Below are 26,438 nucleotides of genomic sequence, written 5' to 3'. Positions count from 1 at the left end.
TCTAACATGTACCCCGAGTCTAAACACCCCTAACCTTACACTTATTAACCCCTATTCTGCCGCCCCCGCTATCGCTGACCCCTGTATATTATTTTTAACCCCTAATCTGCCGCTCCGTAAACCGCCGCTACTTACATTATCCCTATGTACCCCTAATCTGCTGCCCCTAACACCACCGACCCCTATATTATATTTATTAACCCCTAATCTGCCCCCCACAACGTCGCCTCCACCTGCCTACACTTATTAACCCCTAATCTGCCGACCGGACCTGAGCGCTACTATAATAAACTTATTAACCCCTAATCCGCCTCACTAACCCTATAATAAATAGTACAAAATTTCAAAAATCCCAGCCACTGAGTCTTAGAGTCAAAAAGTTTTATTCTTCAACAAAAGATATGATCAGAATTGATCTTTCACAAAAAGCAATCATGAGTATCAAGGAAACATCAGGTGTAAGTTCACTCAAATCCACACATACCCCATCCACCAAACAGATGTCCCTTTAACCTGACGTGCTACTGGCCATACATTATGTTGCGGGGAGCTGTGAACATACTAACGGCCCAAACACACACCCTTTTCACACTTCACTCACGGTATTGTGCACTGTCCCTTTATAGCAGAGGATATATCACACTCCACATTTTCCTTTTCACCAAAACTGCGAGTATCTCATACCCTCGTGGCAGTTCGTGACCATTAATGTGTTGTGAATGTGTTGTAAACAAAGCAGATGCTTGAACAGTAGTGTTACCTCCTTCAGCATATATGTGCATATGTCGATAGTGCCGTGAGACTCTCTGTCTTCAGTGTGGTTTCTATGGGCCCCCCGTATAGGTATCTAGTCTCACCTCGCAATTTCTGTGGCTTAGATAGCATGATATCCAGGTAGCTGTGGTGGCGTCTCCTCGTTCCGACGCGCGTTTCGGGACTCCGCCCCTTTCTCAAGGAATTTACAGGTAATGGGGTGGAGGTGTGACTTAAATAGAATCAATAGTAATCTCATTGGCTACTCCTGCAATTCTAAATATGTTATATATGTTATTAAGTGCCCATGTGGCCTAGCATATGTAGGAGAGACCACACAGACTGTCCGTGATAGGATACGCCAGCATAAAGCAGCCATAGGCAAGGATGACGAGGATGCACCTGTGGCCCATCATTTCACCCGATTGGCACACAACAAGAGCCAATTAAGGTTTCAAGTGATTGATGGGGTCTCCCCCTTACGGAGGGGAGGTGACAGACAGAAAATACTATTCCGTAAGGAGGCATTATGGATTAAAAAATTGGATACCATGGTCCCTAGAGGTCTTAATAGAGACATTTCCTGGGGAAATTTTATCTGACCTTTCAATAGTTCTTAATTGGCGAATTTCCTTCTCTGAATATGTCCTCTCTAAAAGATGAAAAACTGAAGAGAGGTAGGAAAGGGTATGAAGAATTGCGATGCTTTGGACATGAAAATCCAACAATACACATGGTATAGAGCCATGATAAAGGTTCAAACAAATTATAACTTGTGGACACTTAGATCCAATAACGATAGTCCTGCGATATCTACGTAGGATGCATGGGATCTAGTTTCCTTTGGATAGAATTAACCATCTATCCTATAAATACGTTGAAGCAGAATCGATGACATAAGGGCAGTTCCTTCTGTAGGACTCATTTGTTATAGAAATTAGAACTGCGAGAAACAACATAGAAAAGGGTAGGAAAAGGCTCTTTGAGACCCTTGGGATATGCTTTGTCTGAGCCGATTAATTGATTCTTTGGACAGAAAGATGCAATAATGTACATGGTCCGGATATACACTAACTCTAGTAGTTTCTTTTATATGATTCATTTGTTAGAAATATCATATTTGTGAGAATCAGCATAGAATAGGGTCAGAAAGAGGGCCTTTGAGACATGCGTTGCCTTAACCGACTGCATATAGTCTCCCTAATTTTTTACACAAATAGGATATCCCGTAGCGGGACCCCCGGTATTGAACAAATTACACTCAATATGAAATATTAACTTATACTGATTAAACACGCTGTGCGCGGAATATTGATGAGAGGGAATGTTTCGTTTAAGGTACGTTGATTGATGGCAGATACAGAGCTATAATTGAAATTTGCCGCGGATGCCTATATATATACATTTATAATTCCCTGAACAGAGAAAGTACAGCGGTTGGATCTTGAAGGTGTCATATATTGACATATTCTTACTGGGGAGTTATGTGGAGCCTATTTAGTACCTGCTCGGCAGCGATCACCAGCTATTCGTGAGTCTTAGATTCATTCGTTTTCTATCTCAGCAATGCTTTCACAAACACGAGTGTAGAATGTGACGTTAGAGTGGGGGTGTGTATGCCAGTAGCCAATGAGATTACTATTGATTCTATTTAAGTCACACCTCCACCCCATTACCTGTAAATTCCTTGAGAAAGGGGCGGAGTCCCGAAACGCGCGTCGGAACGAGGAGACGCCACCACAGCTACCTGGATATCGTGCTATCTAAGCCACAGAAATTGCGAGGTGAGACTAGATACCTATACGGGGGGCCCATAGAAACCACACTGAAGACAGAGAGTCTCACGGCACTATCGACATATGCACATATATGCTGAAGGAGGTAACACTACTGTTCAAGCATCTGCTTTGTTTACAACACATTCACAACACATTAATGGTCACGAACTGCCACGAGGGTATGAGATACTCGCAGTTTTGGTGAAAAGGAAAATGTGGAGTGTGATATATCCTCTGCTATAAAGGGACAGTGCACAATACCGTGAGTGAAGTGTGAAAAGGGTGTGTGTTTGGGCCGTTAGTACGTTCACAGCTCCCCGCAACATAATGTATGGCCAGTAGCACGTCAGGTTAAAGGGACATCTGAACCAAAAGATTTCAACAATTACAAGATTTGTCACTATAGCCGTTACCAGCATTCACTATGATGGATTACAAATACCATAATATATCATGTCTCCTGTGACCACTTTTATACAGTAGCAAGAAGACAAATTGCTGATGGTTTCAAACAGATACATATTGTTACAGCTGGAGGCTTTATAACGAATGAGACATTCTTGTTTTGGGAGTTGCCACAATTAATACGAGACACTCTTGGTTAATATAATACTACAGAGTTGAAGATTGAGTGGACACTCGCAATGGTTCTTGATCCTTTGAGGTCCTGAGTGGGTGGTGTCTTAATATTCACTCTCTGGGGACGCCCTGGGAGTGACATTGCATTTATTTTTCTGATGATTGTTTTTGCTTTGATGTTTTTCTTTATTTTGCTGAGGGTTAGATACGAATGTGTTTGGTGGATGGGGTATGTGTGGATTTGAGTGAACTTACACCTGATGTTTCCTTGATACTCATGATTGCTTTTTGTGAAAGATCAATTCTGATCATATCTTTTGTTGAAGAATAAAACTTTTTGACTCTAAGACTCAGTGGCTGGGATTTTTGAAATTTTGTACTATTATTCAGTCTTTGACCGGACTTTATCCCGTGCCTGAGCGCACTAACTAGAAAGGGTGGTGCGGTCACACTTTATGGTATATACTATAATAAATAGTATTAACCCCTAATCTGCCCTCCCTAACATCGCCGACACCTAACTTCAATTATTAACCCCTAATCTGCCAACTGGAGCTCACCGCTATTCTAATAAATGTATTAACCCCTAAAGCTAAGTCTAACCCTAACACTAACACCCCCCTAAATTAAATATAATTTTAATCTAACGAAATTAATTAACTCTTATTAAATAAATTATTCCTATTTAAAGATAAATACTTACCTGTAAAATAAATCCTAATATAGCTACAATATAAATTATATTTATATTATAGCTATTTTAGGATTAATATTTATTTTACAGGTAACTTTGTATTTATTTTAACCAGGTACAATAGCTATTAAATAGTTAAGAACTATTTAATAGCTAAAATAGTTAAAATAATTACAAATTTACCTGTAAAATAAATCCTAACCTAAGTTACAATTAAACCTAACACTACACTATCAATAAATTAATTAAATAAAATACCTATAATTATCTACAATTAAACCTAACACTACACTATCAATAAATAAATTAAATACAATTCCTACAAATAAATACAATGAAATAAACTAACTAAAGTACAAAAAATAAAAAAGAACTAAGTTACAAAAAATAAAAAAATATTTACAAACATTAGAAATATTTTACAACAATTTTAAACTAATTACACCTACTCTAAGCCCCCTAATAAAATAATAAAGCCCCCCAAAATAAAAAAATGCCCTACCCTATTCTAAATTACTAAAGTTCAAAGCTCTTTTACCTTACCAGCCCTGAACAGGGCCCTTTGCGGGGCATGCCCCAAGAAGTTCAGCTCTTTTGCCTGTAAAAAAAACCCATACAATACCCCCCCCCAACATTACAACCCACCACCCACATACCCCTAATCTAACCCAAACCCCCCTTAAATAAACCTAACATTAAGCCCCTGAAGATCTCCCTACCTTGAGTCGTCTTCACCCAGCCGAGCCAAATTCTTCATCCAAGCGGAGCAAGAAGAGGTCCTCCATCCGGTAGAAGTCTTCATCCAAGCGGGGCAGAAGAGGTCTTCCATCCGATTGAAGTCTTCATCCAAGAGGCATCTTCTATCGTCATCCATCCAGAGCGGAGCGGCAGCATCCTGAAGACCTCCGACGCGGAACATCCATCCTGGCCGACGACTGAACGAGGAATGACGGTTCCTTTAAATTATGTCATCCAAGATGGCGTCCCTCGAATTCCGATTGGCTGATAGGATTCTATCAGCCAATCGGAATTAAGGTAGGAAAAATCTGATTGGCTGATTGAATCAGCCAATCAGATTGAGCTTGCATTATATTGGCTGATCGGAACAGCCAATAGAATGCGAGCTCAATCTGATTGGCTGATTGGATCAGCCAATCGGATTGAACTTGATTCTGATTGGCTGATTCCATCAGCCAATCAGAATATTCCTACCTTAATTCCGATTGGCTGATAGAATCCTATCAGCCAATCGGAATTCGAGGGACGCCATCTTGGATGACGTCATTTAAAGGAACCGTCATTCGTCGTTCAGTCGTCGGCCAGGATGGATGTTCCGCGTCGGAGGTCTTCAGGATGCTGCCGCTCCACTCCGGATGGATGACGATAGAAGATGCCTCTTGGATGAAGACTTCAATCGTATGGAAGACCTCTTCTGCCCCGCTTGGATGAAGACTTCTACCGGATGGAGGACCTCTTCTTGCTTCGCTTGGATGAAGAATTTGGCTCAGCTGGGTGAAGACGACTCAAGGTAGGGAGATCTTCAGGGGCTTAGTGTTAGGTTTATTTAAGGGGGGTTTGGGTTAGATTAGGGGTATGTGGGTGGTGGGTTGTAATGTTGGGGGGGGGGGGTATTGTATGTTTTTTTTTACAGGCAAAAGAGCTGAACTTCTTGGGGCATGCCCCGCAAAGGGCCCTGTTCAGGGCTGGTAAGGTAAAAGAGCTTTGAACTTTAGTAATTTAGAATAGGGTAGGGCATTTTTTTATTTTTTTTATTTTATTAGGGGGCTTAGAGTAGGTGTAATTAGTTTAAAATTGTTGTAATATATTTCTAATGTTTGTAAATATTTTTTTATTTTTTGTAACTTAGTTCTTTTTTATTTTTTGTACTTTAGTTAGTTTATTTCATTGTATTTATTTGTAGGAATTGTATTTAATTTATTTATTGATAGTGTAGTGTTAGGTTTAATTGTAGATAATTATAGGTATTTTATTTAATTAATTTATTGATAGTGTAGTGTTAGGTTTAATTGTAACTTAGGTTAGGATTTATTTTACAGGTATATTTGTAATTATTTTAACTATTTTAGCTATTAAATAGTTCTTAACTATTTAATAGCTATTGTACCTGGTTAAAATAAATACAAAGTTACCTGTAAAATAAATATTAATCCTAAAATAGCTATAATATAATTATAATTTATATTGTAGCTATATTAGGGTTTATTTTACAGGTAAGTATTTATCTTTAAATAGGAATAATTTATTTAATAAGAGTTAATTAATTTCGTTAGATAAAAATTATATTTAACTTAGGGGGGTGTTAGTGTTAGGGTTAGACTTAGCTTTAGGGGTTAATACATTTATTAGAATAGCGGTGAGCTCCAGTCGGCAGATTAGGGGTTAATAATTGAAGTTAGGTGTCGGCGATGTTAGGGAGGGCAGATTAGGGGTTAATACTATTTATTATAGGGTTAGTGAGGCGGATTAGGGGTTAATAACTTTATTATAGTAGCGCTCAGGTCCGCTCGGCAGATTAGGGGTTAATAAGTGTAGGCAGGTGGAGGCGACGTTGAGGGGGGCAGATTAGGGGTTAATAAATATAATATAGGGGTCTGCGTTTTTAGGGGCAGCAGATTAGGGGTACATAGCTATAATGTAGGTGGCGGCTCTTTGCGGTCGGCAGATTAGGGGTTAATTATTGTAGGTAGCTGGCTGCGACATTGTGGGGGGCAGGTTAGGGGTTAATAAATATAATATAGGGTTCGGCGGTGTTAGGGGCAGCAGATTAGGGGTACATAAGTATAACGTAGGTGGCGGTCGGCAGATTAGGGGTTAAAAAAATTTAATCGAGTGGCGGCGATGTGGGGGGACCTCGGTTTAGGGGTACATAGGTAGTTTATGGGTGTTAGTGTACTTTAGAGCACAGTAGTTAAGAGCTTTATGAACCGGCGTTAGCCCAGAAAGCTCTTAACTACTGACTTTTTTCTGCGGCTGGAGTTTTGTCGTTAGATTTCTAACGCTCACTTCAGACACGACTCTAAATACCGGAGTTAGAAAAATCCCATTGAAAAGATAGGATACGCAATTGACGTAAGGGGATCTGCGGTATGGAAAAGTCGCAGCTGAAAAGTGAGTGTTAGACCCTTTTTTGACTGACTCCAAATACCGGAGGTAGCCTAAAACCAGCGTTAGGAGCCTCTAACGCTGGTTTTCACGGCTACCGCCAAACTCCAAATCTAGGCCTTAGTTAATAATAGAAATATTATTTAGATTTATTTAATTAATATTTAAGTTAGGGGGGTGTTAGGGTTAGTGTTAGACTTAGGTTTAGGGGTTAATAATTTTATTACAGTGGCGGCGGCGTAGTGGGGGGTAGGATAGGGGTTAATAAATTTATTATAGGTGGCGACGGTGTAGGGGGGGCAGATTAGGGGTTACTAGGTATAATGTAGGTTGCGGCGGGTTCAGGGAGCGGCGGTTTAGGGGTTAATACATTTATTATAGTTGCGGTGGGCTCCGGGAGCGGCGGTTTAGGGGTTAATATGTATAGAGTAGCTTGCGGTGGGTGCTGGGAGCGGCGGTTTAGGGGGTAATAACTTTATTTAGTTGCGGCGGTGTAGGGGGGACAGATTAGGGGTGTTTAGACTCGGGGTAAATGTTAGGGTGTGAGGTGCAGACAGCTCCCATAGAAATCAATGGGATGTCTGGCAGCAGCGAACTTGTACTTTCGCTATGGTCAGACTCCCATTGATTCCTATGGGATCCGCCGCCTCCAGGGGTGGCGGTTTGAAAACCAGGTACGCTGGGCCGTAAAAGTGCCGAGCGTACCTGCTAGTCATTTGATAACTAGCAAAAGTAGTGAGATTGTGCCGCACTTGTGTGCGGAACATCTGGAGTGATGTTAGAATCGATCTGTGTCAGACTGAGTCCGGCGGATCGAAGTTTACGTCACAAAATTCTACTTTTGCCGGTCTCGAGCCTTTGATAACTAAGGCGAATCAGCCTCGCCACAAATACGCTGCGGAATTCCAGCGTATTTGAGGTTGACGGCTTGATAACTACCCCCCAGAAGGTCTGGTCTTAAAGGAAGTGGCCACGGTTGGCAACTTGACATCTGAACAAGATCTGCAAACCAAAATCTGTGAGGCCATGCTTGTGCTGTCAGAAACACATACAATTGTTTCATAATGATCTTGGAGATCACTCTTGGAAGAAGAACTAGAGGCGGAAAGATATAAGCAGGTTGGTAAAACCAAAGAACTGCTAAAGCATCCACCATTTCCACCTGAGGATCCCTGGACCTGGATAGGTACCTGGGAAGTTTCTTGTTTAGATGAGAAGCCATCAGATCTATTTCTGGAAGACCCCACATCTGTACAATCTTACAAAATACATCAGGATGGAGAGACCACTCCCCCCAGATGTAAGGTCTGACCACTGAGATAATCCGCTTCTCAATTGTCTACACCTGGGATATGCACTGCAGAAATTATACAAGAGCTGGATTCCGCCCAAGAAAGTATCTGAGATACTTCTTTCATAGCTAGGGGACTGCGAGTCCCACCCTGATGATTGAAATATGCAACAGTTGTGATATTGTCCATCTGAAAACAAATGAATGATTCTCTCTTTAACAGAGGCCAAACCTGAAGAGCCCTGAAAATAGCACAGAGTTCTATAATATTGATTCGTAACCTCGTCTCTTGAGGTTTCCAAACCCCTGGTGCTGTCAGAGTTCCCCAGACAGCTCCCCAACCTGAAAGACTTGCATCTGTTGTGATCACAGTCCAGGTAGGACGAACAAAAGAAGCCCTTTGAACTATACGATAATGGTCTAACCACCAAGACAGAGAGAGTTGAATGTTGGGATTTAAGTATATCAATTGTGATATCCGAGTATAATCCCTGCACCATTGATTCAGAATACAAAGCTGTAGAGGTCTCATATGAAAATGAGCAAAGGGGATCACGTCCGATGCTGCAGTCATGAGACCTAAAACTTTCATGCACATAGCCACTGAAGGGAATGATTGAGACAGAAGATTTTGACAAGCTGAAACCAAAGAAAGAGTCATAGACACTGAATCTATCTGGAAACCTAAAACCTTGTCTGAGGAATCAAGAAACTCTTTGGTAAATTGATCCTCCAACCATGTCTTTGAAGAAACAACACTAGTTGATTCGTGTGAGATTCTGCAAAATGTAAATACTGAAAAAAAAATCCCTTACCCCCAGTGATAGTTGAAATAATTGAATCAAACTGAGAACCAAATAAATTGTTACCTTAGACAGAGAGAGATACTAATCTAGACTTTATAAAATGTCAGCATTCCAAGATTTGAGCCATAAAGCTCAAATAGCATAGAAATGGCAGGCCTGAGAATATAGCCAGAATATAAATAAGCTTTCCTTAGATAAGATTCAAGTTTCCTATCTAAAGGATCTTTAAAAGAAGTACTGTCTTCCATAGGAATAGTAGTAGATTTGGCAAGAGTAGAAATAGCCCCATCAAATTTGGGGCTTTTTCTAAAAACTCTAATCTAGCCGCTGGCAAAGAGTACAACCTTTTAAACCTAGAAGAAGGAATGAAAGAAGTACCACGCTTAATCCATTCCTTAGCAATCACATCAGAAATAGCATCAGAAACTGGAAAAACCTCAGGAGTAACCACAGGAGGTTTATAAACAGAATTTAAACATTTACTAGTTTTGATATCAAGAGGACTAGACTCCTCAATATCCAAAGTAACCAACACTTCTTTTACCAAGGAACGAATATACTCAATCTTGAAAAGATAAGTAGATTTGTCAGTGTCAATGTCCTCATGTCAGCACTAGGGGTGTATTATATTGTCCCATGTCAGCACTAGGGGTGTATTATATTGTCCCCATGTCAACACTAGGGGTGTATTATATTGTCACCATGTCAGCACAAGGGGTGTATTATATTGTCCCATGTCAGCACTAGTGTGTAATATATGGTCTGTAAATAGCAGTAAAGTATGAAGCTATGCTAGCACTTCCCTTCAGATGCTCGCTCCCAGACCATATCCAGAAACAAGAAATATCGAATGTGGCGGCGCTGTATCACCTCAGGGGTTTGAAGCTGCTCTTTTCATCTGTGAAACCTGAGACTCCAACTTGCTTTGACATGCATTGATTTTATGCTCTTGATAAAGGCTTGTTTTGCCGAAACGCGTTAAGCAATATTTTAATAAAATTTGAAGCTGTATCTGAAGATACCCATGTGATGGTTTTAATAAAAGGCTGATTTAAAACTGAAATCCTGTGAGTATGACCTGTTTGTGTGCCTACCATTCCATCTGAAACGTGCTACACTATTGTGAGCTTTTTTATCTTGGAGGTGAAAGAAGGCAGATTTCAGAGAGGAAAAGAGCAGCTTGCATCCCCTGAGGTGATACAGCACCGCCACATTCGATATTTCTTGTATTATATTGTCCCCATGTCAGCACTAGGGGTGTATTATATTGTCCCCATGTCAGCACTAGGGGTGTATTATATTGTCCCCATGTCAGCACTAGGGGTGTATTATATTGTCCCAATGTAAGCACTTGGGTGTATTATATTGCCTCCATGTCAGCACTAGGGGTGTATTATATTGTCCCCATGTCAGCACTAGGGATGTATTATATTGTCCCCATGTCAGCACTAGGGGTGTATTATATTGTCCCCAAGTTAGCAATAGGTGTGTATTATATTGTCCCCATGTCAGCACTAGGTGTGTATTATATTGTCCCCATGTCAGCACTAGGGGTGTATTATATTTCCCCCATGTCAGCACTAGGGGTGTATTATATTTCCCCCATGTCAGCACTAGGGGTGTATTATATTCTCCCCATGTCAGCACTAGGGGTGTATTATCTGTCCCCATGTAAGCACTAGGGTGTATTATATTGTCCCCATGGCAGCACTAGGGGTGTATTATATTGTCCCCATGTCAGCACTAGGTGTGTATTATATTTCCCCCATGTCAGCACTAGGGGTGTATTATATTGTCCCCATGTCAGCACTAGGGGTTTATTATATTGTCCCCATGTCAGCACTAGGGGTGTATTATATTTCCCCCATGTCAGCACTAGGGGTGTATTATATTGTCCCCATGTCAGCACAAGGGGTTTATTATATTGTCCCCATGTCAGCACTAGGGGTTTATTATATTGTCCCCATATCAGCACTAGGGTATATTATATTGTCTCCATGTCAGCAGTAGGGGTGTATTATATTGTCCCCATGTCAGCACTAGGGGTGTATTATATTGTCCCCATGTCAGCACTAGGGGTGTATTATAGGAAAAATCCAATTGGTTGATTTAATCAGCCAATCAAATTGCAGTTCAATCCGATTGGCTGATTGGATCAGCCAATAGAATTGACCTCACATTCTATTGGCTGATCAAATCAGCCAATCGGATTTAACTTCAATCCAATTGGCTGATTAAATCAACCAATCGGATTTTTCCTACCTTAATTCCGATTGGCTGATAGAATCCTATCAGCCAATCGGAATTCAAGGGACGCCATCTTGGATGACGTCATTTAAAGGACCAGCCATTCGTCGGGTATTCGTCATGCAGGAAGGATGCTCCGTGTCGGATGTCTTCAAGATAGAGCCGCTCCTCGCCAGAAGGATGAAGATAGAAGATGCCGCTTGGATGAAGACTTCTGCTGGATGGAGGACCTCTTCTGCACCGATCGGATGAAGACTTCTGCCCGACTGGAGGACCACTTGTGCCCCGATCAGATGAAGACTTCGGCCTGGCTGGGTGAAGACGGCTCAAGGTAGGGTGATCTTCAATGGGGTAGTGTTAGGTTTTTTTTAAGGGGGGATCGGGTGGGTTTTAGAGTAGGGGTGTGTGGGTGGTGGGTTGTAATGTTGGGGGGGATTGTTCTTTTTTTTACAGGTAATAGAGCTGATTACTTTGGGGCAATGCCCCGCAAAAGGCCCTTTTAAGGGCTATTTGTAATTTAGTATAGGGTAGGGCATTTTATTATTTTGGGGGCTTTTTTATTTTATTAGGGGGCTTAGATTAGGTGTAATTAGTTTAAACTTCTTGTAATTTTTTGTATTTTCTGCAATTTAGTGTTGTTGTTTTTTGCACTATAGATTAGTTTATTTAATTGTGTTTAATTTTAGATCATTGTAGTTAATTTAATTAATTTATTGATAGTGTAGTGTTAGGTATAATGGTAACTTAGGTTAGGATTTATTTTACAGGTAATTTTGTAATTATTTTAACTAGGTAGCTATTAAATAGTTATTAACTATTTAATAGCTATTGTACCTAGTTAAAATAAATACAAAGTTGCCTGTAAAATAAAAATAAATCCTAAAATAGCTACAATGTAATTATTAATTATATTGTAGCTATCGTAGGGTTTATTTTATAGGTAAGTATTTCGTTTTAAATAGGAATAATTTAGTTAATAATAGTTATATTATTTAGATTTATTTAAATAATAATTAAGTTAGGGGGGTGTTAGGGTTAGACTTAGGTTTAGGGGGTAATAAATTTAATGTAGGTGACGGCGGTGTAGGGAGGTCAGATTAGGGGTTAATAAATTTAATGTAGGTGGCAGCGGTGTAGGGGGGTCAGATTAGGGGTTAATAAATTTAATGTAGGTGCGGTGTGGTACGGGAGCGGCGGTTTAGGGTTTAATACATATAATGTAGGTGGCGGTGGGCTCTAGGAGCGGCGGTTTAGGGATTAATACACTTTATTAGTTATTGTGGTGGGAGATTGCGGTTGACAGGTAGATAGACATTGCGCATGCGTTAGGTGTTAGGGTTTTTTGGAAGGCATTTTAGGGAGTTACGGTACTCCCATACTCAGCGCAAGGCCTGCTATGGCTGCATTTTATGGTGAGGTGAAAATGGAGTAAGATTTCTCCATTTTCACCACATAAGGCCTTGCGCTGGATATTGGATACCAAATTGCGCGTCTTTTATATGTTAGTCTATGGGTAAAAAAACTATGTCCGACGGGTGAAATATACATGCCGCATTTATATGCGGCACTGTATATAGGATACTAAACCTGCGCAAAAACTGGCGTCGCCGGCTTTTGCGGGCGACGCTGCATATTGGTTGGGGCCCTAGATGTGTTAGCTGCCAGTAGTGCAATGCTGTTCCTTCAGCAATGGATAGCAAGAGAATGAAGCAAATATTACAATGGAACAAAATTGGAAAGTTGTTTAAAATGTTCTATCCAAATCATGTAAAAATATTTTGGGGTTTACTATCCCTTTAATGTCCTCAAAAGATTTAATATATTTCCCATATTTATTTATTAAATTGAGTTGCAAAATTTAACTCCAAGCTCCCCCAATAGATATAAAGATTTCTAATTTAATCCTTCCGAGAAGTCTGGGTTTCCCATAATTGGTATCCAAGCAGATACTGTATCATCTATCTGTAGAATTTTACAGATTTTTTGTCAAGACTTGTTAGGATCATACAGAATTTATTGTCTTTCGCTGTAGTAAAGTAATTTAGCATAAGGAATATGTATACAGGCCAAAGGAGAATCTGAGACTATGGGACCCATGTGTTAAGCGGCGTGCGGACAAACCTCTCTACTTGAGAAGTTATCCACACAGCTTCACTGCATACGGCAGCAGATCTGTTCATCCGTTGGCCTCTATGCATCCTTACACATTCCAATGAGTGTGTAATGCCCGCCCCTTCTCTTGCTCAACCAATCACATGAGAGAAGGGTCTGTCAATCACCAAGAGCGAGCTAGTTTAGAGTGATTTCTCTTCAGCACCTCTTAGGCAGTGAAGAGTGTAGGAAGCAGTAGTATAATGCCCGCCCCTTCTCTTGCGTGACCAATCACATGAGAGAAGGGTCTGTCAATCACCAAGAGCGAGCTAGTTTAGAGTGATTTCTCTTCAGCATCTCAGAGGCCGTGAGAGTGTAGGAAGCAGTAGTACAATGACCTCTGCTTGTTACATAGCAGGAAACAGGCTCACACGTGCAAACCTCTCCCGCAAGGCTCCGGAGCCGCTTACACTGCTTCCTACATGGTGCCCTTTAAGTGATTCATCTGAATGTGAGTTAGTACAATGTACAGTTGTTGTTGTACAATCTATAACTAATTTAGCTAAGTATAACAACTTATAGTTTGCATAGTCTGGTAAAGCAAGAGCCCCCTCATATTTATTTAGATTTAGTTTATTTGTCAAACTCTTCCTTTAGAAGTTCCCCATAAGAAGTTCTTTATGGTTTTATTTAGTAATATTGTATCTTTCTCTTGACCATTAATGGGATATTCTGCATTAGCTACATAATCAGTGGGACTATTTTCATTAAGATGACCTTTTTAGATACAATTATTAGAAATGAAGCCCAGCTTTGTAACCTAGTTTGTATTTTCTAAAATCTCTCTGTAATAAGGACAGTCTAGCCAAAAATAAACTTTCATTATTCAGATAGAGAATGCAATTTTAAACAACTTTCCAATTTACTTTTATCATCAAATTTGCTTTGTTCTCTTGGTATGCTTTGTTGAAAGCTAAACCTAGGTAGGCTATTATGCATTTTTCTAATCTCTTAAAAGCCGCCTCTTAACTTAGTGCATGTTGACAGTTTTTAAAAGCTAGGCAGTGCTAGTTCATGTGGGCCATATAGATAACATTGTACTTACTCCCATAGAGTTATTTATGTGTCAGCACTGATTGACTAAAATGCAAGTCTGTCAAAAGCACTGAGATAAGGGGAAAGTCTTCAGAGGCTTAAATACAAGGTAATCACAGCGGTAATAAGTGTATTAATATCACTGTGTTATGCAAAACTGGGGAATGGGTAATAAAGGGATTATCTTTCTTTTTAAACAATAGCAATTCTGGAGCAGGGCTGTAGAGCAATGTGCCAGATTATAGCTCCCGCCATAGTTTGTATTAAAAGCTACTAAAAACTGCCCTATTTGCACCCAAAGCTACCCAAGGCTACCCAGAACATTGTGTATGCGGCTGGGTAAACATCTGGTTTGCCGCTGGTAGACGGAGCAGGGTGGCTGACTGATGGCTAGAGGACCGCTGGCCATACTTTACATGGTGGGCCACACTTACCCCAAGTAAGGACCTGTGTGGTGCAGACGGCTGTGTTCTGGGGGGATTCCCTCTCTGGAACGGCTGAAGAAAAGCACCTAGACTTACCTTGATTGCATGGCCTTGCTGTGATGGAGGTGGAGAGTTAAGAGCGGCAGCTTAAAGGCCTGAGCGTCATCTAGCGCTCCACACCATCTTGGAAACAGTAAGTGCACAGTTGCCTGACTGCCGGCCCACAATCCTCACACAGACACAATAAGCGGGCCTAGACCCCCCATAGCTTGGCCTAACTGCAACTGGGATTGAGACTTTGGGGATCAGGTGTGATAATCCGACACTGGCATCACTCTTACCATTATTGGGCCCCATTCACACGAGGGGAGCAGGGAGACACTGGGTGGGCATTACATCTCAGTGTTAAAATTTGTGATTTTTCAGCAGCACTGCCATTAGCTGTGAACTTTGGGAGGGCCAGTAAGCAGTCTTTGCCTACACTAATTAATACTGACCCCAGGAACAAGAAGTATTGTGTTGAAGGGCTGTGCTATACTGGCTCCCTGACTTGTGGATAGTTTGCATTATATACACAGGAGACTTTGAGGGCCTACTCCCCACCGCAGGTAATTTAATAAAGCTGTGTTGTTGCCCTGCAAAGATATTGTGGCCTGCTGGGGTTTCTACGCCTCTCCTGGACCTTCCTTGGGCCAGAATCCAGTGAGACAGCCTGAGGCCCACCTAACACTTCTCCCCTCCATTTCCTGCTGGCCATACCCTTTCTCCAAGATTTTGCAGGACATTTTGATATGCTGATGTAAAAACACCTGCTTCTCCCCCCGTGGGTCAGTGCTGCTATTTCACGCCCCACACTACTGGGCTGCCAGAGTAGCACCAAACACAGGAAACCAACATTGTTGTCTTTTCCACCCCGAATTATATCACTCTCTGGCGAGATGTCACAGTAAGCCAGGAGAAAAAACAAGCAAAGTCTGGGAGCAAAAAAGACAGTTATGGATCATTTCCAGCCAGTGAGGGACCATGACTTTGCCAGATCTGAAGATGAGGGCTCCCGGTCCTCTGACCTTAGGGATGGCCAATCAGATGCAAGGCCCTCCTTGTCAGCCACTTTGGTTAGGGGTTCAGGAGACCCGGCTGCTCTTACCTATGATACTATTCAACAGTAATTCGATAAACAGAACCAAAACCTCACTAAAAGATTCGACAAGTTGGAAAGATCTTTTGAGGATCTCAGAAGGGATATCTCCTCAGTGAATGAGCGTACAGACACTATTGAAAGAAAGCAGGAGGATCTGATGGTTGATCACGCCAATTGTGTCAGTTATACTAAAGCGCTAGCGGATCAGGTTTCATCTCTGGAGACCAAGATAGCAGATCTAGAGGACCGTTCCCGCAGGAACAATGTCCGCATCTGGGGGATCCCGGAGGATGTACCCCCGAGAGACTTAGAAAAATATGCACAGGCCCTCTTTCAGGCTATACTGGGCCCTCCATCAGGAGATTCAAGCAGAATTGATCACATTCATAGGGTCGCAAGGCCTAGGAAACTCCCCCAGGACAAATCAAGAGATATTGTAGCTCAGGTACATTATTTCACATATAAAGAGAGGCTGATGAGAACCATGATAAGATCTCCTAAACTACCAGGTCAATATGCAGGGATAACTTTGTTCCCAGATCTCTCATCACATACACTGCAGCAGAGAAGAACCTTTACTGAGATCACAGCGGTCCTCCGACACCATCAGATCAAGTACAGGTGGGGTCTGTTACCAAATTAATTGCGACCAAGAACAGAGAGCAACATGTGATTCTGTCCCCTAGACAGGGGCAAGATTTCCTCAGGAAGTGGCATCTGGATCCTCCAGATAGAGCTTCCCCGGATCCTCCTCAGAGGGGGGGAGGCGGCAGGTCCCCAGGACCTCACCAACAACAGAGGGGCCAGAATGAACTGAGAGCTGGAGCCCCCGACTGGAGACTGGCTAGCCCACTCTTAGCTGTGTGACCAGGACTAACATTCCAGGAACTGGTGACCCTTCCTCCCCGGGGAGGAACCCTTACCTCGCTGGTACCCTGGACTGGCCTGATAGGATTCAGGTACTTGGTATTTCTTTATAGCGCCAACTAAGCTGGCAGCTTAACTCAGCTGTAGCCCCTGATTGGAGACCAGCAAGCTCTCATCTGGCGGTGTGACCTAGATGGGGTCTCTATGTGACATTGATTTGTTTCGCCTGAAGATAACTTTCCCATCCACAGGTACCCCAGACTTGACTGCTGGGTTTCAGGTACTCATTGTGTCTTAAAAACAGAAGTGGGCACCTCCCACTGTGGTTATTGTTAATACTGTTTAATGTTTAATATGTTATTTACATGTATGTTGCTATGTTTCCATGTTCTCCATGGGCCTTAGGTCGACTCGAAAGCTAGTTGGGGAGGCAAGTTGTTTGCTGTGCTGTTTATAGGTATATAAGGGAGGCTCATGTCTGTCAATAGGTATATGTACAGTTAAACCTCTCTATGTGAGCACGCCTGATCCACTGTCCCTTTTATGATTTAAGCACTGGGGATCACTGTATGACTAGCTCCCTGTATCCAGAATGTAGGAATTAGTCTAAGTAGGCCTATGTTTTCTACTCTCACACAATATGCTCTAGTTATGCCATGGGCCCAGGGGAGGATGAATGCGGGAGGGTGGCACTTGCCTCTTGACTCCCATGTACTATTTAAAGGATCATTGGTGAGGTGAAAATGATGTGGGGTGCTCGGTGGGCTATACTGTTTCTCTGGGGTGGTCATTACTGTATGTGCTCCTTTCCTGTTGGGTTGATGTTGGGGTGTGTCCCTGCCCGGGTTGGGTTGGGCCTCTGGACACCCAGTGGGAAGTCCCCCTAGGCAATTTTAATGTGTGTCAGTGGCCTTCGGGGGGCCCTGCCCCTCTCTCTGGCAGTCACCGAGTTGACGATGGGCCAGGGCTGTGCCGGGTATTGCGGAAGCACTCCCCTTTATTTGGAATCTTTGTGGACAAGGGTACTATTTACCCTCTGCAAGCTTAGGCAGAGTTTGGTAATCTCTGCCCTATCGAGTACTATCTACTTTATTCATTCTTATCTTCTTTCTTCTCCTCTTCTACGCTTGTTCTCACCCTCTATCTCCCTTCCCTCCATCTTTAAACTACTTTTCCCTCTCCCTAATCCCCCATTCCTTTTTTTTTTTTGAACAACACTGAAATGAGGCTCTGTACTTTAAACATAAGGGGCCTTAATTCCCCTACTAAAAGAAGTCTTCTCCTGAAATATTTGGTTACGCATAAGGTTGCTATAGCCTATCTGCAAGAAATGCACTGGACCAGTGAAGGGGCTGATAGGTTTAGTACACGTAGTTACCCCACCTCTATTTCTTCAGTGTATCATAAAAAAGCAAGAGGGGTTACTATCTTAATAGGCAACCAACTGGCCTACGAACCACTGTATGTAGATCCAGTGGGTCGCTACGTTATTTGCGTTTGCTGTCTAGATAATGTCCTCTACACTTTAGTACCACTATACTTGCCGAATGTAAATCAAAAAAGTTTCCTCAGGAGACTCCTGGGGAAAGTAGAAAAGGTCCAGGTTTTAATGTGCGGAGGACTTTAATATGCTTTGGGACCCTCAGAAGGATAGAAAGGGACTTCACCCGCCGGGTAAAGATAATATTAGAGAGGGTGTGTCTCTTGGTTTCAGAGGTCTGGCTTCCCAGTTTTTTTGTTTTTTTTATGTATTTCATCCAGATGCGTGTGATCACACTTTTTTCTCCGCACCAATCATTTTCCAGAATCGGTTACCTGTTTTGTTATGCTGCTTCATTAGACTCTGTCAAGACAGCAGTGATAATGCCCTGAATGTGGTCTGACCACAATGCAGTCATTGTTCATTTTAACCAATCACTTTAGCGTAGCCCTAAACGTAAATGGTGCATTCCAAATTACCTGATGCAGGACGTCTACCTCCCGGAGTGGGGCAGGGAGCTGACTAACTATTTTACTTTTAATGATAAAGAGGACATATCTATTCTGACAATTTGGGATGCCCTAAAGGCGTACATGAGAGGTATTTTTATTAAAAAAGAGGCTCTTGGCAGGAAAGAGAGGGGTAAGACATTGGTTCAGTTGTATTGTGAGTACTTGACACTTAGCGACACAAGCAATCCCACACGGTACAGATCCAAAGGGAACTGAGTGACCTTAAGGCACAGATTGAAAAGCTTGAGGTAGAGAAAGTTCAGAGGAATCTGTACTATTTAAAATCCAAATACTATCATAAAGGGAACAAGGTGGACAGCTTATTAGCCCATAAGCTTCGCCAGAATACTCTCACAAACAGAATAGCCTATATTCAGACGAAAGAGGGGAGAGTCTACTCACCCAAGGGCATAGTAGAGGCTTTTGACAACTATTACAAATGTTTATACCAGATTGAATTGCATGAGGGCAGAGCAGCTGTGCCTTTGGAGGCAGTAACACAGTTTCTATGTTCGCTCAATCTTCCTAGTAGAGTCTTTATCGAGCCCAATTACCTTAGATGAGGTAGTGACCTCAATAACAGCGTTACAGCCACACAAAGCCCCGGGACCCGATGGCTTCTCCTTGGTTTTCTACAAAATAACTCAAGGATCTGATAAGCCCGGTCTTACTGATCGTTTTAACAGGGCATTTGAATTGGGTTCTTTCCCGAAGGAGTTCCTGGAAGCGGAAATTCTTACCATCCCCAAGCAGGGGAAAGACCCGAGTTTGTGTGCAAGCTACCGACCGATTTCGCTAATCAATGTTGACATCAAGATCTACTCAAAGATCTTGGCCAATCGGCTAAATTTAGTTCTGCCGTGGATTATTCATCATGACCAGGTAGGCTTTTTGAAAGGCCTTCAAAGCTCTGACAATATGCGCAGAATCCTAGATATCTTCACTGAGACTGCCTCTGTGGGACTCCCATTAATTGCCCTGTCCCTCGATGCTGAGAAGGTGTTTGACAGGGTGAGGTGGTACTACATGAGAGAGGTGCTGGGATCCTTTGGATTCCCGGCCCCTTACATTGGGGCAGTTATGGCCCTTTACTCGACTCCCTTTGCCAGGGTGAGAGGTATGGGGTTTCAGTCTGAACCATTTAATATCCTGAATGGCACATGGCAGGGGTGTCCCCTGTCCCCCCTTCTATATGTCCTGACCATAAAGCCTTTGGCGGAATAAATAAAGCAATGTGCTGGGGTCCAGGGCCTAGTGCTCCATGCCACCTTGCATAAGCTGGCCCTCTTCGCGGATGATCTAACATTGTTTGTTGCTGAGCCCGAGCAGTCCCTTCCCATGGGTTTCGAGATCCTGGAAAACTTTGGGTGGCTAATATCCCTGATTTGGGCGTGGGTGTTCTGAAAGATAAAGTTAGGGACCTGATACAATGGAAGAGGCGATGGCTCAAGGGCCAGTCCCTCCATAAAGCCCTGACCATCCATTACCAGCTATTCTTAAATTCCCCAGCTTTTGTTAAAACGCACAGTATTTTGGAATGGGAGAGAGAGAGATGGATATTAGCCACCCAGAGGAAGATTGGCAAAGAGCAGTGTTGCCCACAAAACATGCGGTTCACTGTGTTACCATCTATGAACTGTTTGTTAAGCTGGTACAGAGTTCCGACTAAGATCCATAAGATATTTCCGTTGAGGTCTGCGCTTTGCTGGGGGGGTGTGGTCGACCAGGATCCTACATTCACATTTGGTGGAGCTGTAGAAACATCTGGCATATGTGGTTCCAAGTAGAGAGTCTCCTGGGACAGTTGAGTTTAGTCAATAGGCTCACGGTTAGTACGGCCCTCTTCCACCTGGGTTTGGACGGACTGCATAGACCTGCTAGAACACTTTGTATTCTTATATTGTTGGCAGCTAAGATGGCGATAGCTAGGCACTGGTTGAGAGACACATATATATCCCTGACAATGGTTCTAGAAATCGTGACCTACCTGCGCTCTATGGAAGAATTCTCCTTGAAGATGGAGGGGAGGTTAAGTTTCCATTGTTTAACCTGGATGGCATGGGAGGAACTAGAGAGGGGTGGCAGGGATTTATCATAGCAAAATGGCAGACTTTGGAGAATGCCTCTCAGTCGGGGTTCTGCCTCCCATTCCCCCCACCCCTCCGTTTTTCCTTTTTTTTTTTTTTTTTCTTTCCCTTCTCTCATTCTCTTTCCTTCTGACTTTTCTTCTTTCTTATTGACTGGATTTCAAGTGTGAACTGAGTTATAGTTTAATACATGTTCAACCATACGACATTAGAGGTCTGACAAGTCCAGATATTCACCGTCCGGCGGGCTCTGGGCCTAGGACTTCAGAGGCTTTATTTTGCATCACAACCAAGTTAATGCAGCACCTGTTGTCACAATGCTAAGGTATTGTTATTATAAACTCATGTTAGTCCCACATATATATAAGGTGCCTTGAAGTATCTCTCCCACCATTAATGAGATCCGTGTGGTCTGTAATATAAACCTCCGGTGTGCACGCTACTGACAACAGCTGATTCTGGGGACCCACCTCTAAAATCCTGCTCCGGATCCTCTCACGAAGGTATCTGTGCGTTTAACAGTATCCTGGAGGTCGAGCAGCCGTGTGGATCCCTACAGCGTGTCAGCGTCTGAGCGGCTGATCCGGGGAAGCGTGACGTCACGATGCAGAGCAGGTGAACCAGACAGAACCGGGGAGAGTCCACAGCTTCACGAAAAGATTTCAAAGTGTTGTAGCACCTTGAGGGAGAATGTTCTACTGCCAAAATACCATCCGTGCCTTAACCATATCCAAAAGGTATCAATGAGAAAGAAAGAAAGCGTAGGCACCGGATGATTTTCCAAAATGCAAATGTCCTTTATTCAGGTATTAAAATGTGAGGTGATAGGGACACCTTGCTTCTTAAAAGGGAGGTGTTTTGGATACACAGGCTGCACACCAGAATGCCAAATGGGCTTAATTCAGAATATGACCTTATTAATTTCTGGTGTTAGCCTGTGTATCTATATATATACAGGAACAATACAATATGTTGTATTGGATGATGGTTATATAGTTACAGAGGGTGAACTATAAACAATATAACAAATAATCATCATAAATGTTACAAAAGTTCACTTATACTAAGTCAGTAATCAAGTTCATTTTATGAAGGATCTTATTATTTATGTAAGTGTTATTATTATTATTTTTTCAGTCTTTTCCCTACATATATTATCGATCCTTAACTTCAATTTAGTACTAGAATTTTCAATACATGACTGACAGGCAATGATTATCTATATATAGAGCTGTCTATTATTGTAATGGTACAATTGCACAAAATGCTGTTAAAGCAAGCAGATGTATATGATTTATGTTAAATTCATTATGTTTTCACATGAAGAAGTGTATAATAAGATATGTATTGAACTAACTTTATGTAGGCTCTACGGTTATGGCTAAAATCAGTAAGCTGTCCTGCATGTGTTCTAGTGGATTATAAGGAGTTAATTTCCAAACAGGGCAATGTAAATATACAAATTGACCCATAGGTGGAGGTGTGTATCAACCACGTAACAATTTTGTTTTTAACCTATCACAGGTGAACTGTTCTCTTAAAAGGCAGGCATAATTCTTACCCTTTAGCTATGATTACGGCTTTTGCCGAAACATGTCAGCATTAGGGTACGTGGGTGACCACTTCTCCACCTAAGCCCTGAGGTTTATGCTTTTCCTAGCATCCGTTGTTGTATTGCATTTTAATACCTGAATAAAGGACATTTGCATTTTGGAAAATCATCCGGTGCCTACGCTTTCTTTCTTTCTTTCTCATTGATAGCTTTATTTTGCATCCTGTAAAATGTCAATGTATTATTGTTTTATTTAGTTGAGACTGATCGTTAGCCTTAACTATTAACTGATCCTGATGACATTTAGAGGTTAGCCTGAGGGCTCTACTGGACTATATTTATGGGACCATGTAAATGTGAACATTAAGTTAAGATTGAATTTCTACTACAAAATGGGAAGTTATGTCATGCTACATGCTAATTTCTATGCTCTAAAATCTCATGTTGGGTATGCTACCCAAGATTTTTGTAAGAATATTGGATACCATTAATGTTTGTAGCTGTCCTAATGGGGACACCTACAAATGTGTATATGTTTCTATGCTATTGTGTAATTGTGGGACTGATTTGTCTCGGGTTGTACTTATTTCCTAAATAAAGAATATTCTTTAAAAAAAAAAAAAAAAATCTGGAGCAGACTGTCCCTTGAACTCAAACCAGAGATTAGGATTATTGGAAATTCTAATTCCTAAATATTTAATCACTTTGGAAACTATTTTAAAAGTTTTTATTTTTTTACAGTTATGCGCCAGAGAATTTCTGCTTTAGATTTGTTCAATTTCAAAATGTATTTAATCTGCCGACACCCTAAATCATGTGACAGCCATCAGCCATGTGACAGACTCATACACCAATCATGTGACTGACTCATACACCAATCATGTGACTGACCCATACACCAATCATGTAACTGACTCGTATACACTGTGAACTCTTGCACATGCTCAGTAGTAGCTGGTGCCTTATAAAGTGTCTATATAAAGACTGAGCACAATTTAATAATATAAGTAAATTGGAGTCACTTAAAATCACACGGTCTATAGGAATCATAAAGTCTCATTGTGACTTTAGTGCCACTTTAATATTTGCATCTCTGTTATGTTATATTAATCAAATACACATTTACAGAACTCATTTTGCAGATGTGACTCTAAAGTGGTTTGTGTTTGTCTGAAATTAAAACATTTTCTGTAGTTTTCTAATACATAAACATATTAGCGAAGTCTGAATGTTACTAGAACAAATTTACACTGTGTTTGCTGCATTTGTTTTCAATGATCAACCTCTACCCAGTTTGCAGTTTGTAAACTTATCTTTTCTGCTGAGGACAATAAGGGGCAGATATGTGATGCTGATATGTGCACTTTCAATCTTTAGGCTAAAATTACAGGAAAATAGGGCAAAATAAATAATGACGGTAAATGTAATAAATAAAGCAACTGGCAGAGAACAGTCCTATGGATTACGGCTACTTTATTAGACAGAAAATAAAAGGGATATAAATAATATGTTACATCAGTATATTATTGTACCACTGATTGTATATAACTATGATTTAACTCCTCCAAAGAGATTAAACACATAGTTGGAGTCAGCTTTACAGCAGCAATGTACTCCTGGGATGAAAATGAGGGGTATTTTCATCATAAAATACCCCTCATTTTCATCATATATTGAATAGATTGACATCATATCTATTCCGTGCAAGGAGTCTACACACAGATACTGCTATACCACGGGCTAACTGTCACTTACTCTATTTATGGGCTATTTCATGAAATCAATATATTGAGGAGTTTTTTTATGTCATTGGTTTTAAAAATCTCTTTATGTATTTATATGTATACATGTGTATGTCTGTTTAGGTAATGTATGTGATATAATCAGTAAAGATCTCCTTTTAATTTATCTATTTGATCGATTTATTCAAGTTCATACAGGGTGTTTGAGGTATAAAGATAGATATATTTTACATATATATTTTTCTATATTTGATCGTCTATATTATCATCTTATATTACATCCTTCAAAATATTTCCTCTTGCCTCCACCAGATTTAACATATTTGTTACATTACAGTACTACAGTTTCATTCACTACCCTCCTTGTCTATAACACTTAGAGCTTTTTTAGCGCCTTCTCTAAATTACCTTTTTTTCAAATCCTGGAATATGGTAGTATAGCTTCCTCAATTTCAATCCACACCCCGTATCAACCCTCACCCCATCTCAGTATGCAGGTGCAGGTATATGTGAAAAGAAAAATGCCCCATATAGTGAAGAACATTTATTGCAACATGCAAATCAGAATGCTCACATTGCCTCTCACAAATTGCCAATCACAATGATGTAAGATTAAAGCATCGAAATCACAGCAATATCACAAAATATGGTAAAAAGAGGCACCGGGAAGGATACCAACTCAGGAGTCTAAAAAAACTCAATACATAAAAATACACAACGTCCCTGACGCGTTTCAAAGTCTCCTTCCTCAGAGGGATGAAAGTACTTACAAATGATCGAGTTTAAAAAGAGGCAGCTGGTAAAATCAGGACGACAAAACTGACTCCTGGTTGGACCATATACACCGCCACTCATTGGACAAAAATTGCAACACGTGATAGGACATCCAGCGTCATGTGTAAGTATCACAAGACCGGAATCCACACATAGTAGGGAAAATTTAAGGTGGACTTATCGTAACATTGCAAATTTTTGTCCAAAAGAAGAAATAATATATACGGGCACAATTGCAGACTACTTAAAAAATACATCAAATTAAAACGTCCCTGAAACGGTAATTAAATGTATCCTTGGTTGAAAAATTCTGAGACTTCACTGTTGGTTTGTTTGAGATAGATAGATATATATATATAAATATCTATCTCTTTTAGGTTAATAAGCACTCTCGCCAAACTGGTCAGGTAGGCATCAGGGTGCAAAAATAGGAATAATAGACTAGCAAGGAATAAGCACACTCTGGTTTTGTAAAACAAATAGTATATTTAGCTAGCGTCATGTTTCGAGGTATTAACCCCTTCCTCAGACGAAGGGGTGAATACCTCGAAACGTCACGCTAGTTAAATATACTATTTGTTTTACAAAACCAGAGAGTGCTTATTTCTTGCTTATATATATATATATATATATATATATATATACATACAGTATATATATATATATATATATATATATATATATGCATATACATGTATATTTACAGGGATCACACAGTTGGCATAGACTGCAATGTAAAGGCACTTTTCAGTGCTGTCTTTAACAGCGCAGAGCCAGCTAATTTAGCCCCAAAATCTGCAGTTATTTTGGTTTTGTTTTTTAAAAAAATGCTATTTTTTTTAATAAAGAAAAGTAACACTTACAATTAGGGGCATTTTGTGGACATTTAGAAAATTAACCATATTAATTAATTAATTTTATAAGCGCTAATTGCCATGAGCTCATGGTAGAAAAAAAATCAGTCACTTATAATTTTTTCCATTTTGGGTGCGTAATAAATTAGCGCTCCACTTGTAATATAGCCCATTGTGTCTCATTAAATAAAATCAGTTTCCCCTCAGTAATTCCTCTGGTATATAACATGTACAATGCTAAGCATCTATTGCTATAAGAAAAGGTTTATCCCAATGATGTGCACATTAAATATATCTCCCAGATGTCAATCATTTGAGACTGATATTCTTGTTTATATAAATCTCTAACACTTTATTTATATATAGAATCTTTATTCTGTAAATTAATTATTTTCTCCCCTATCTAAATCATATAGACAACTCCTAACACTGGCGTATTAATAAACTACACTGGGGGAGCTTTGGTGGTAAATGGTTGTGTAACCTGGTCAGTATGAGGACAGATCTGTATATTCCTCTGTGGTGTTTGGATTCTATCCCATTGATA

At 40.8% G+C, this 26,438-nt stretch overlaps 1 protein-coding gene across 1 annotated transcript in view; it reads left to right on the top strand.

Moving 5' to 3' along the window:
• LOC128659731 (oocyte zinc finger protein XlCOF6-like) overlaps window positions 1–26,438 on the top strand; it is a 665,326-nt gene that overhangs the window by 136,689 nt on the left and 502,199 nt on the right. The gene's annotated exons all lie outside the window — the stretch shown is intronic.

The sequence above is a fragment of the Bombina bombina genome, chromosome 5 (genome assembly GCF_027579735.1).
Source record: "Bombina bombina isolate aBomBom1 chromosome 5, aBomBom1.pri, whole genome shotgun sequence".
NCBI lineage: Eukaryota > Metazoa > Chordata > Amphibia > Anura > Bombinatoridae > Bombina > Bombina bombina.
This window is presented reverse-complemented; position numbering and strand designations above follow the sequence as displayed.